The sequence below is a fragment of the Hyaena hyaena genome, unplaced genomic scaffold (assembly GCF_003009895.1).
Source record: "Hyaena hyaena isolate Hyena2069 unplaced genomic scaffold, ASM300989v1 scaffold_318, whole genome shotgun sequence".
Lineage (NCBI taxonomy): Eukaryota > Metazoa > Chordata > Mammalia > Carnivora > Hyaenidae > Hyaena > Hyaena hyaena.
Window position 1 is genome coordinate 1,779,851 of NW_024080949.1, and position 9,887 is coordinate 1,789,737.

The following is a 9,887-nucleotide window of genomic DNA, read 5'->3' on the forward strand; positions in this document are numbered from 1 at the left end:
CCTCCTCATTCTTTTTAAAAAACGTTTTCTGGTCATGATCTCACATTTCATGAGCCTTGATGGGCTCTGTACCAACAAACATACATAGATACATAGATGTATATACTTATTTATTTACTTATTTAATGTTTATCTTTTTGAGGGAGGGGCAGAGAGAGAGGGAGAGAGAGAATCCCAGGCAGGCTCCTCATTGTTGGTACAGAGCCCATCAAGGCTCATGAACTGTGAGATCATGACCTGAGCCGAGATAAAGAGCTGCACGTTTAACTGACTGAACCCACCCCCCCTGCGCCCCTATTTATTTATTTATTTATTTATTTATTTATTAAATTAAAGTGAGTTAACATACAGTATAGTATTGGTTTCAGGAGTAGAACCCAGTGATTCATCTCTTACATCTAACACCCTCATTTCTGATGGCAGGCTAGCTAGGCCATCAGTAGTGAACAAAGGCATTACCTAAGTTCAACCCACAAAGTTTGAGGTGCACACCTTAAAACTTCCCCTGGGAAATTACCTTCTAAGGTGAGGTGCGGCCTGTAGAAATGACTTTAGAGTTTCAAGGAATAAAGACAGAGTAGCTGATTATTTGTATGGAGGGACTTTTCTCCCGGGCCACTCAAGTTTCACGCAGTTTTGTGGGAAGTACTTTGTAAACTCGGGTTGGGTCGGGCGAGTGGATTTTGCACGAAGTGGACTTTTCAGCCCAAGTGTCTGGACGGAAGCCTGTGTCAGGAGGCTGGCAAGAACCAGTTTTTCTTGATTTGATTGTCTCGTACCAAGGAAAAAAGCTTGTCAATACAATAATTTCATTTCCTCATGAGTTATAAGGAGGCCAACAGATCCTAGGAGGGGTACAAAGGGATGGATTTCCTTGAAGAACTGACTGGAGAGTGGTTTATGGGAATCACTGTGGAGAAGTGAAACTTGCCACAAGAGAATACGCCCTCAAATTCCTACTTTTCATCTTTGGGTGAAACAGGAAGAAGGCACTGCCAGTGTTAAATAGTAATTTCCTGTCTGCACCACCGCAGTCATTCTTTTGGCTTGTCTCGCAGACTAGAAATCCTCAAGTACGAGTGAGTGGAGATAGAAACTGAGCCTTAGTAGTTTTCATGTGCTAAATGGCTAATGTCTGGCTCTCATCATAAATGTTCAATGACAGTCATGATCACCTATCTAGAGCTCAATGCTAAAACGGTACAAAAATATTAATAAGTCTTATGCACAGCATTTCTTTAACGTAACTGGTGTTGAATGAAGCAACCTATAAGAAACCTATAAGACAAACAGGACTATCAGAAAAGACAACCCTGAAGCTGAAGACAAGATTTTCCTCTGAGGAGTGGAAATGAGGGGGCTAGGAGAGGAGAATTTTCCCTTTATAGCTCTCTACTATTACATATTTTTAACCATGAGTAGCTAGTTTACAGGTTTTAAATGACTCATTTACATTTTGAATCACGTAATCATGTAACAGGAGCCCTTCCAGGGACCTGGGAGACTCCGCCCTCATCCTCAACCCCAACCCTCTGAATTGGTCCAACTTCCTGTTCACTATTATGTACAAGTGGCAGTGCTGGGAATGCTGACAATTCTCTTCCATCAAGAGAGAGAACTTTTAAAAAAAAAACTTTTTTAATTTTTTTTTTTTTAAGAGAAAGAGTATGAGTGAGAGAAGGGCAGAGAGAGAGAGGGAGACACACAGAATCTGAAGCAGGCTCCAGGCTCTGAGCTGTCAGCACAGAGCCCGATGTAGGACTTGAACTCATGAGCAGTGAGATCATGACCTGAGCTGAACTCGGATGCTTAAGTGACTGAGGCACCCAGGAGCCCCAAGGTAGAAGCTTTTGAATATGGGTTGGCCATGTGATTTGCTTTGATCAAGGGGATGTTAGCAAAAGTGAAAACACTGGTTCACTGGGGCCTGTACTTTGGTGCTCTTCTCACTTGTCTAGCTTGTGGATAATGACAGACAAGGACCCATTTGTACTCAGTGCTCTAGCCAACCACTACACATGTTGTCAAGGCCACCTGGGGCCACTATCTGATTGTCTTACCACAAACACATGAGCAATCCCAGCTGAGATCAAGCTGGCCCAGACCAGAAGAAGCCTCTTACAGAAGTAGGAACTAAATCAATGGTGGTGGTTTTAAATCTCAAGGTTTTTGTATGGTTTGTTATGCAGCACTTGATAACTGATACAGTCTTTAAATGATCAGTTCTCTGCTCTAGTCAAACAGGTCCAGTCAGTCTCCACAATAAATCACTGTTGATATACTTTTGCTCATACACTGTCCCTATTTATGTTCCCTGTCTTCAGTTTTTATCCAAGGCCTATCTGCCTTCTTAATTTTTTTAATGTTTATTTTATTTTTGAGAGAGAGAGAGAAATAGACAGTACAAGCAGGGGAGGGGCAGAGAGAGTGTGGAACAGAGGATCTGAAGCTGGCTCTGTGCTGACAGCAGAGAGCCCAATGCAGGGCTCTGACTCATGAATTGCGAGCTCATGACCTGAGCCGAAGTTGGACACTTAACCAACTGAGCCACCCAGGCATCCCTATCTCTCTTCTTTGAAGATATTCTCAATTCTCCTACCTCTCCATGACCAAGAGTTTCTTTTCTAAACTTTGATACATGCTTTTTATCTGTTAAGCATGCATGCTAGTGCTAGGTTTTGAATTCTACTGCCAATACTTCTGTAGTTTAACACAACAGAGATCGTTGAGAGTTAATCCAAAGTAATTTCATAGAAATATGTTGATTAAATTTTTCCTTTTCAACTTTATTACCATTAAACTCAATAGTCTATACTTGTTTGATACATATGTAACACTTAAAAACTGTTATCTTTTTATGTGTATGCCCAATTTCTAACATTATGTTGTTGACTCCGAAGCGTAGAAATGCTTCCTTATCTCTCTCTCAAAGTGCTCTGTACAAGACCTTTTTTATTCGACTTAGAGAACAGTCTTCTGGCTTTGGAGTCAAAAAAGACTGAGTTCTAATCCCTGGCCCCTGCTAGCTGGATGACCTTGGGCAAAAGACTTAACTTCTCTGAAGGCCAATCTTTCCTTATTAAAAAAAAAAAAATCATATTCACCTGACAGAGTTATTTTGAGTATTTTGAGTATTCAAAATAATTCAAACCTTTTTATTAGCATTGCACACATAGTAGTCATGCTCTAAATGAAAACTAGAAATAAAAGCCTCATGTTAAGATGCAGAATGCAGTTTCCTTAAAACCTGGCCCCTCTAGGCATGCTCCTGTGGTGACGAACAGCGTTGCCATGCCTCGTGAGACGACTAGAAACAGACAATGTAAGGCCCCATTCCAGATCTCCTGCATACAGATTTTAAGAGGATTCCCAGGTGATTCATATGCATGGTAAAATTTGAGAAGTACTTCTTTAAAAGACCTTAAAACAAAGCCAAGAGATCTGTAAACTGATTTAAAATGATATCTGGGCAATTAATTGCTCATATCCACTGGATTAGATGCTCATCTAATCTCATTATTTGATGGGAACTTCTGATAATGAGCTCCCAAAAGAAAGCCCAGATCATCATCCACATCACAGTAGGTCATCCAAGAGAGCTGATAGAAAGGATTTCTTTTTTATCTAAACTTCAAAACCAATGAATTAATTTCTGTTTATGTGTGAATGCAGAGGGACTTACAGGTTTAAACTTATCTTGAAAGGTTTTTTTTTGTTGTTGCTGTTAGACGCCAGCATCTGTCTTTTCATCTCTAGGAGTTAAAGAGCAACGAAAGACTTACAAAGAATAGAAATGACTTTGTTGTTGTAAACAGTTATCTGTAAATAGAAGTTGCTTAAACAGAGCTAGCTCATAAACCCATAATCTGACATATACACGGCTTGAATTTTACCCTATAGGGACAAGAAACAAAGGGGAGTGGGATGTGGCTAGCAGGAGACAGAGATGGAAAATTTCTACCCAAGAAGGCTCTTCACGGAGGGAGGAAATCTGGAGACCTAAGGACTCCGCAGCACTATTTTCACTTCCCTATTGCTTTGTGAAATGTTTTTGGACTGAAGTTCTAGTTTCTCCTCCATAGGCCTCATGTGTTCCTGGCTGCCTTCATAAACATGAGTCAGTACAATGGCATGATAAAAATAGAAACGAGGGGAAAAAAAATCTAAGAACATGCATTCCAAAGAGAATGCCTATTTTTAAAAATCTGGAACTTTCTCTGGGGTGCTAGAAATTTCTATGTGGTTTCAATGTGTGTAGTCTCCCACTTGTTTCAGATATCTGCCCAGATTGCACAATCTGGTGGGATCAGAGCTCGCAAAGGTTAGGTAGGTTTAATTTTGCTAGGCCCTTTTATCTCTGGGCCAACATCTAAGAGCTGTTCACTTGGCTTTCATGAAGGAATCTGTAACCTTCTAACTGCTTTGGAACAGAAACTAAAATTTTCATTAGAAGCCTGGGTGTAGGAAATTATTTAAATTGTTTGGGACCTTTGCCCTCCAGAGCCACTGTCCTCAGTCAGGCAGGGAGAGAAAGATGCAGTCGGATTTGAACTTTTACTGTACTCATTCTTTGCATTATAGTTCAGATTATCCTAAACTGCAGAGACAAGGATGCTGAAGAGAATGGAATCCATATCTTATCTCAAAAGCCAATTTTTACCTATTGGTTTAACACATCCCTTTCTTCTAACTCACTCCTTTAGGGAGGTGCCAGTAGGAAGGGAAACTAACAGATTCAAGTTCTCCTTTCTTTCCTTCTTTTATACAATTCTGCAATGTAGGGACACCTGGGTGGCTCAGTCGGTTAAGTGTCTGCTTTGGCTCAGGTCATGATCTTGGAGTTTGCGAGTTCAAACCCCATGTCAGGCTCTGCGCTGACAGCTCAGAGCCTGGAGCCAGCTTCAGATTCTGTGTCTCCCTCTCTCTCTGTCCCTCCTTCACTCTTTCTCTTTCACACATACACACACACACACACACACACACACACACACAGACACACAAATAAACATTAAGAAAAAGTTTGAAAGGTAGACAAAAGAAAGAATAATGAGATGCACCTGGGTTGAGGATTAAGCCTGATGTATAAAAACTGAAATTCTCCACCGGTGTGGTTGAGTCTTTGGCCTCTTGGTGCCAACAGAAATAAATTATTCAGAGGCAAAAGCAGAGTGCACACAAATACTCATTTGTGTGAGCTGCAAAGAACAGGTAACCGAACGCCGTCAGCAAAATGGAAATTCTCACGGGCTCAACTAAGGAACAGAACAAGCTTTTCTCTTCAAGACCAATTTATGGTAGAGGAAGTGAAGCAGTATCTTGACTTGAGGAGGAAGTGTCTCTGTGTCCCAAGACCTGGACCTTCGACTGGGGGGAGAGGTAAGAGGTTAAGAGAGAGAAATATGAAACCTCGGGAAGAGGGGCACAAGTGTGTACCAGTGGGCGAAAAGAAGCAAGAATTTGTAGCAAAACTCTGCCAAATGTTTCTGGGGTAATTTGTTTTAGAGTGAATGAGAGGGATTTCAGTTTTGGTGTCAGGAACGTTTTGCTAGATCATTAAGGCAGAGAAGGTCAAGTAGTGGCAAAGACTAACAATTAGAAAGCAGAAACCAAAAGAGTTCATGGGGCTGCTAAGCCCTTAAGCATTCAAGGTACTTGACTTGATACCTCCGATTAATGCCAACTACCGGGCAACAGTCCACAAAGTCGAGCTGTTCTATAGACCACACGTGATTTTAAAATGACACATATGGGATGGAACGCAATGTGTCCTTCTAATGGATATCTTATTTCAGTTTTGAATCATTTTGCAACTGAAAGAATTTCAAATGCTTCAGAAACTTCATAAATGCAGTAATCATATTATTTGATGCCGAAATGAAAATCTCTCTGAAGTGGAAAATGGGAGTTACTCAAGAGCAAACAGTATACATTACAATCAATTATGCCCTAAATAACAAAATCTCTAGTGCACAACAAGCCGTTACAGCTTCATAGGAATTCTGAATGTTGTACTTAATAAAGCAATTATAATCTGTCATCCCGTCCTCAAGGTAAGTGGTACTGCCCCACAGCTTACGTTATGGATTTCTTTGGCATAAATTAGACTTACTCAAGTATAACCAAGAATTTTAAAATGTCATATTCATTTTACTTCCTGGAATATGTAACATGCTCTTAAACTCGGGCATGTTTATGTTAATTTTTATAGAATATCGTTTAAGATTAATCTTCTATGGAGGAAATGCATTACAACTTTATATATAAAACCGTAAGTGCGTCTTCAGGAAATAGTGATTATAAAAATGACTAAGGTAAACTGTGAAAATGAATATGGGAAAACAGGACTGTTTTTAAAGATGCCCTGAGTTAAACACCGTTATTCCATTATGTAGTCATGGGGATGCTAGGGCTTTCGTTTCGTTTACTTTTCCTAGAGGCACAGATGAAATGGAGTTATAAACCAACGTGCTCTATTGAGTGAGTCGGAAGACACTGGTGATCAATTTTTTTGGAGATTAGGGATAACGTGGAATTAGAGAGAATTTCGACCGGGGAGGGGTGGGTAGGGGGAAGCAAGAATTTCAGTTCTAGGAAATGGAAGGTTGATAGGAAACCAATGAAAGTTCTTAGAAGGATGAAGTGGGGAGGTAGGAGAATGACTAGCAGTGTGCCATGACACGACACCCAGCAGGTGATGGAAGGGAGGCCTTGCTAAAGGAGGGGTTCTATCAACAAATAATTGGATAAATGCATGATTACTGGCACATGCTTGCACTGAAAGTCTATGTAGGTGTTAGGAAGGATGAGGTCAATCTACATGCACCGACACTGAAAAAATTAATACAAAAAAAGCTACTGGACAAAATAGCCTATGTAGTATCCTATCATTGGGATCCAAAAGGATGTACGTCATGCGTCATCTTCAGAATGATACACAAGAAGGTGACAATCCTGGGTGCCTCCGGGGATGGGTCCTGAGAGCTGAAGATCAGATGGAAAGAGAGCTTGAATTTTCACTGTATACCTTCTTGGGGTACCATTTACACTTTTACCATGTACATGAACTTCTTGAAACGAACCGGTAAAAAAGGGAAGAGATTTGTGAACAGTGCCAAATTCTACAGCAATGTCAAAGAGGCTGCAGACTGAAATAAATCATCACACTTGATTAAGGGGTCTTCGTAACTTAGAGAAAGTAGGTCCAGTTCAGTCATTTCATCTTGAGAGAGGAAACTGTATTGTACATGGTTGGAGAATGTAATTCAGGAAGACAAAGACTTTGTCCTGAAAGTGTTGATGTCTCAGGGAATAAGCTTGTGAAATGATCAGTGTGTGTATGTGCAAAATACACATACCTACACACGCATGTACACCTTTCTCTAGTTATGGGAAGGGCAGTGAGAGATTTTACTGCTAACTGGCAGCTGGTAAGTATGATGTGACACAAAGACCAACGTTTGAGGAATTTGAGAGTTCTGGTAAGAGTGCTAGGAGGTGAGCATAGGGTGGAAGAAACCTGGTGAAGGCTGGGGGTGAGCTAAGTATGGGTAAAACCATAATGGAAAGAGCCTGGAGGAAGTTTTGACACCAGGAGAGATAAATGAATAACAGGAATAATATCCTTCTATTTTTTTTTAAATGTTTTATTTATTTCTAGGAGAGAGAGAGAGACAGCGTGAGCAGGGGAGGGTCAGAGAGAGAGGGAGTCACAGACTGAAACAGGTTCCAGGCTCCGAGCTGGCCGTCAGCACAGAGCCCGACGTGGGGCCCGAACCCACGAACCGCGAGATCATGACCTAAGCGAAAGTCGGACGCTTAACCGACTAAGCCACCCAGGCGCCCCCCTTCTATTTGTTTTTTAAAAAATCTTTTTTTTTTTTAATTTTTGAGAGAAAGAATGAGTGGGGGAAGGGTGGGCAGGGGGATCAGAAGATCCAAAGCAGGCTCTGTGATGACAGCAGACAGCCAAATGTGGGGTTCGAACCCACAAACCATGAGATCATGACCTGACCCAAAGTTGGACGCTCAACTGACTGAGCCACCCAGGAATAATATTCTTTTAGAGGCACAGAAATCAAGGTAGTAACTCTTTACCTACCATCCAATAGATGGATAGAAAATCTTATTAAAAGATTTTAGTTACAGAGGACATAATTCTCCTTTATTTTAGTCAGCAAAGACAAAGCAGTTTAAACCCATTTCATAAGCTCAGGTCTGGTCAAAAGACAAGTGGTAAGCCAACTTGGCAGAATGCCAACCTTCTGTGTTTTGCAAATTTTTTTTAAGTAGGCTCTACAGCCAATGTGAGGCTGGAAACCCACTACCCCAAGATCACAAGTCACATGCTCTGCTGACAGAGCCAGCCAGGCGCACAGAGGGCTAACTTAAAAAAAAAATTTTTTTAAGTTTATGTATTTATTTAAAGAGAGACAAAGACAGTGTGAGTGGGAGAGGAGCAGAGAGAGAGATAGAGGGAGAATCCCAAGCAGGCTTTGCCTTGTCAGCACAGAGCCTGACAAGGGGCTCGAACTCACACAACGGTGAGATCATGACCTGAGCTGAAACCAAGAGTCAGATGCTTAACTGATAGAGCCACCCAGGTGACCTAGGGCTAACTTTTTGTTGACAGCAAATATTCCCTGCAAAGAATGATTTCCATAAAGTGAATAACTTTAAGAGACAAAAACCAAGAGTGAGTATGATACAAATTTTGCATATTCTATTTGAAACAAACAATAAATGTGAGTTAACCCAACCCAGAGCAGACAGAATCGCCCCATGATGGCTATTGCATGGTACTGCCAGGGGAGCTCTTCGGGAACCCATCAGAAAGTGCTTCTGGAGGTAGGTATGACCCACTCTAGAATATTCTGAGTATATCTGGTTGGGGTTGAACCTACAATCAAATGAAATAAAACAATATTGGGCCCTCAAGTTACGACAACCTCTTGCTCACAACTAAGTTCTTGATGGTCCCATTCAACAGGAAATCATAGTAGGGCTCACATGTGGGCACCTGCCTTTTCAACCGGATCAAGTAATGCCCCATGAAATAATGCTGAAAATTCCCAAAGACTCTAACATATATAAAAATGCCAGTGCACTTTTAAAGATATAACTTTTTAAGGCAGTCACAGATCAAAGGTCAACAAATGAACCCATGAAGTGGACGTAGTCACATATTCAAGGTTCGGAACTGAGCTTTGATCAGTTAGTTAGGTAGAAAAAGACAATAGAAGTAGGTATTATTTGGGCAGCATTATTCTTGGTGGGTTCACTCAAAGCAGTCAGAGTAAACCAGATCAATTATTTTCAGAACCCTCAACATTTTTCTGCTTTTGGGCAAGAACAACTGACTCACTGGCAGATAGACTTGTCTATCCTCCAGGGAAAACACAGATTACAATACATTTGGGTTGTAAAATCAAATAAAAGTAAATAGAACTTAAAAATACTGCTTTTTATTTATTTTTGTTTTTTAAAAATATTTATTTTTGACAGAGAGACGGAGAGACAGAGGGAGAGAGAGAGCTGGGGAGGGGCAGAGAGAGAAGGAGACAGAAGACGTGAAGCAGGGTCTGTGCTGACAGGGGAGAGAGAGCCTGACATGTTACTTAAGTCACGAACCGTGAGATCATGACCTGAGCCCAAGTTGAATGTTTAACTGACTGGGCTACCCAAGTGCCCCCAAAAGACTGGTTTTTAAAATGAAAAAGTAGGGGCGCCTGGTTGGCTCAGTTAGTTAAGCGTCCGACTTTGGCTCAGGTCATGATCTCACAGTTTGTGGGTTCAAGCCCCGCATCGGGCTCTGTGCTGACAGCTCAGAGCTTGGAGCCTGCTTCAGATTCTGTGTGTCTCCCTCTCTCTGACCCTCCCCTGCTCATGCT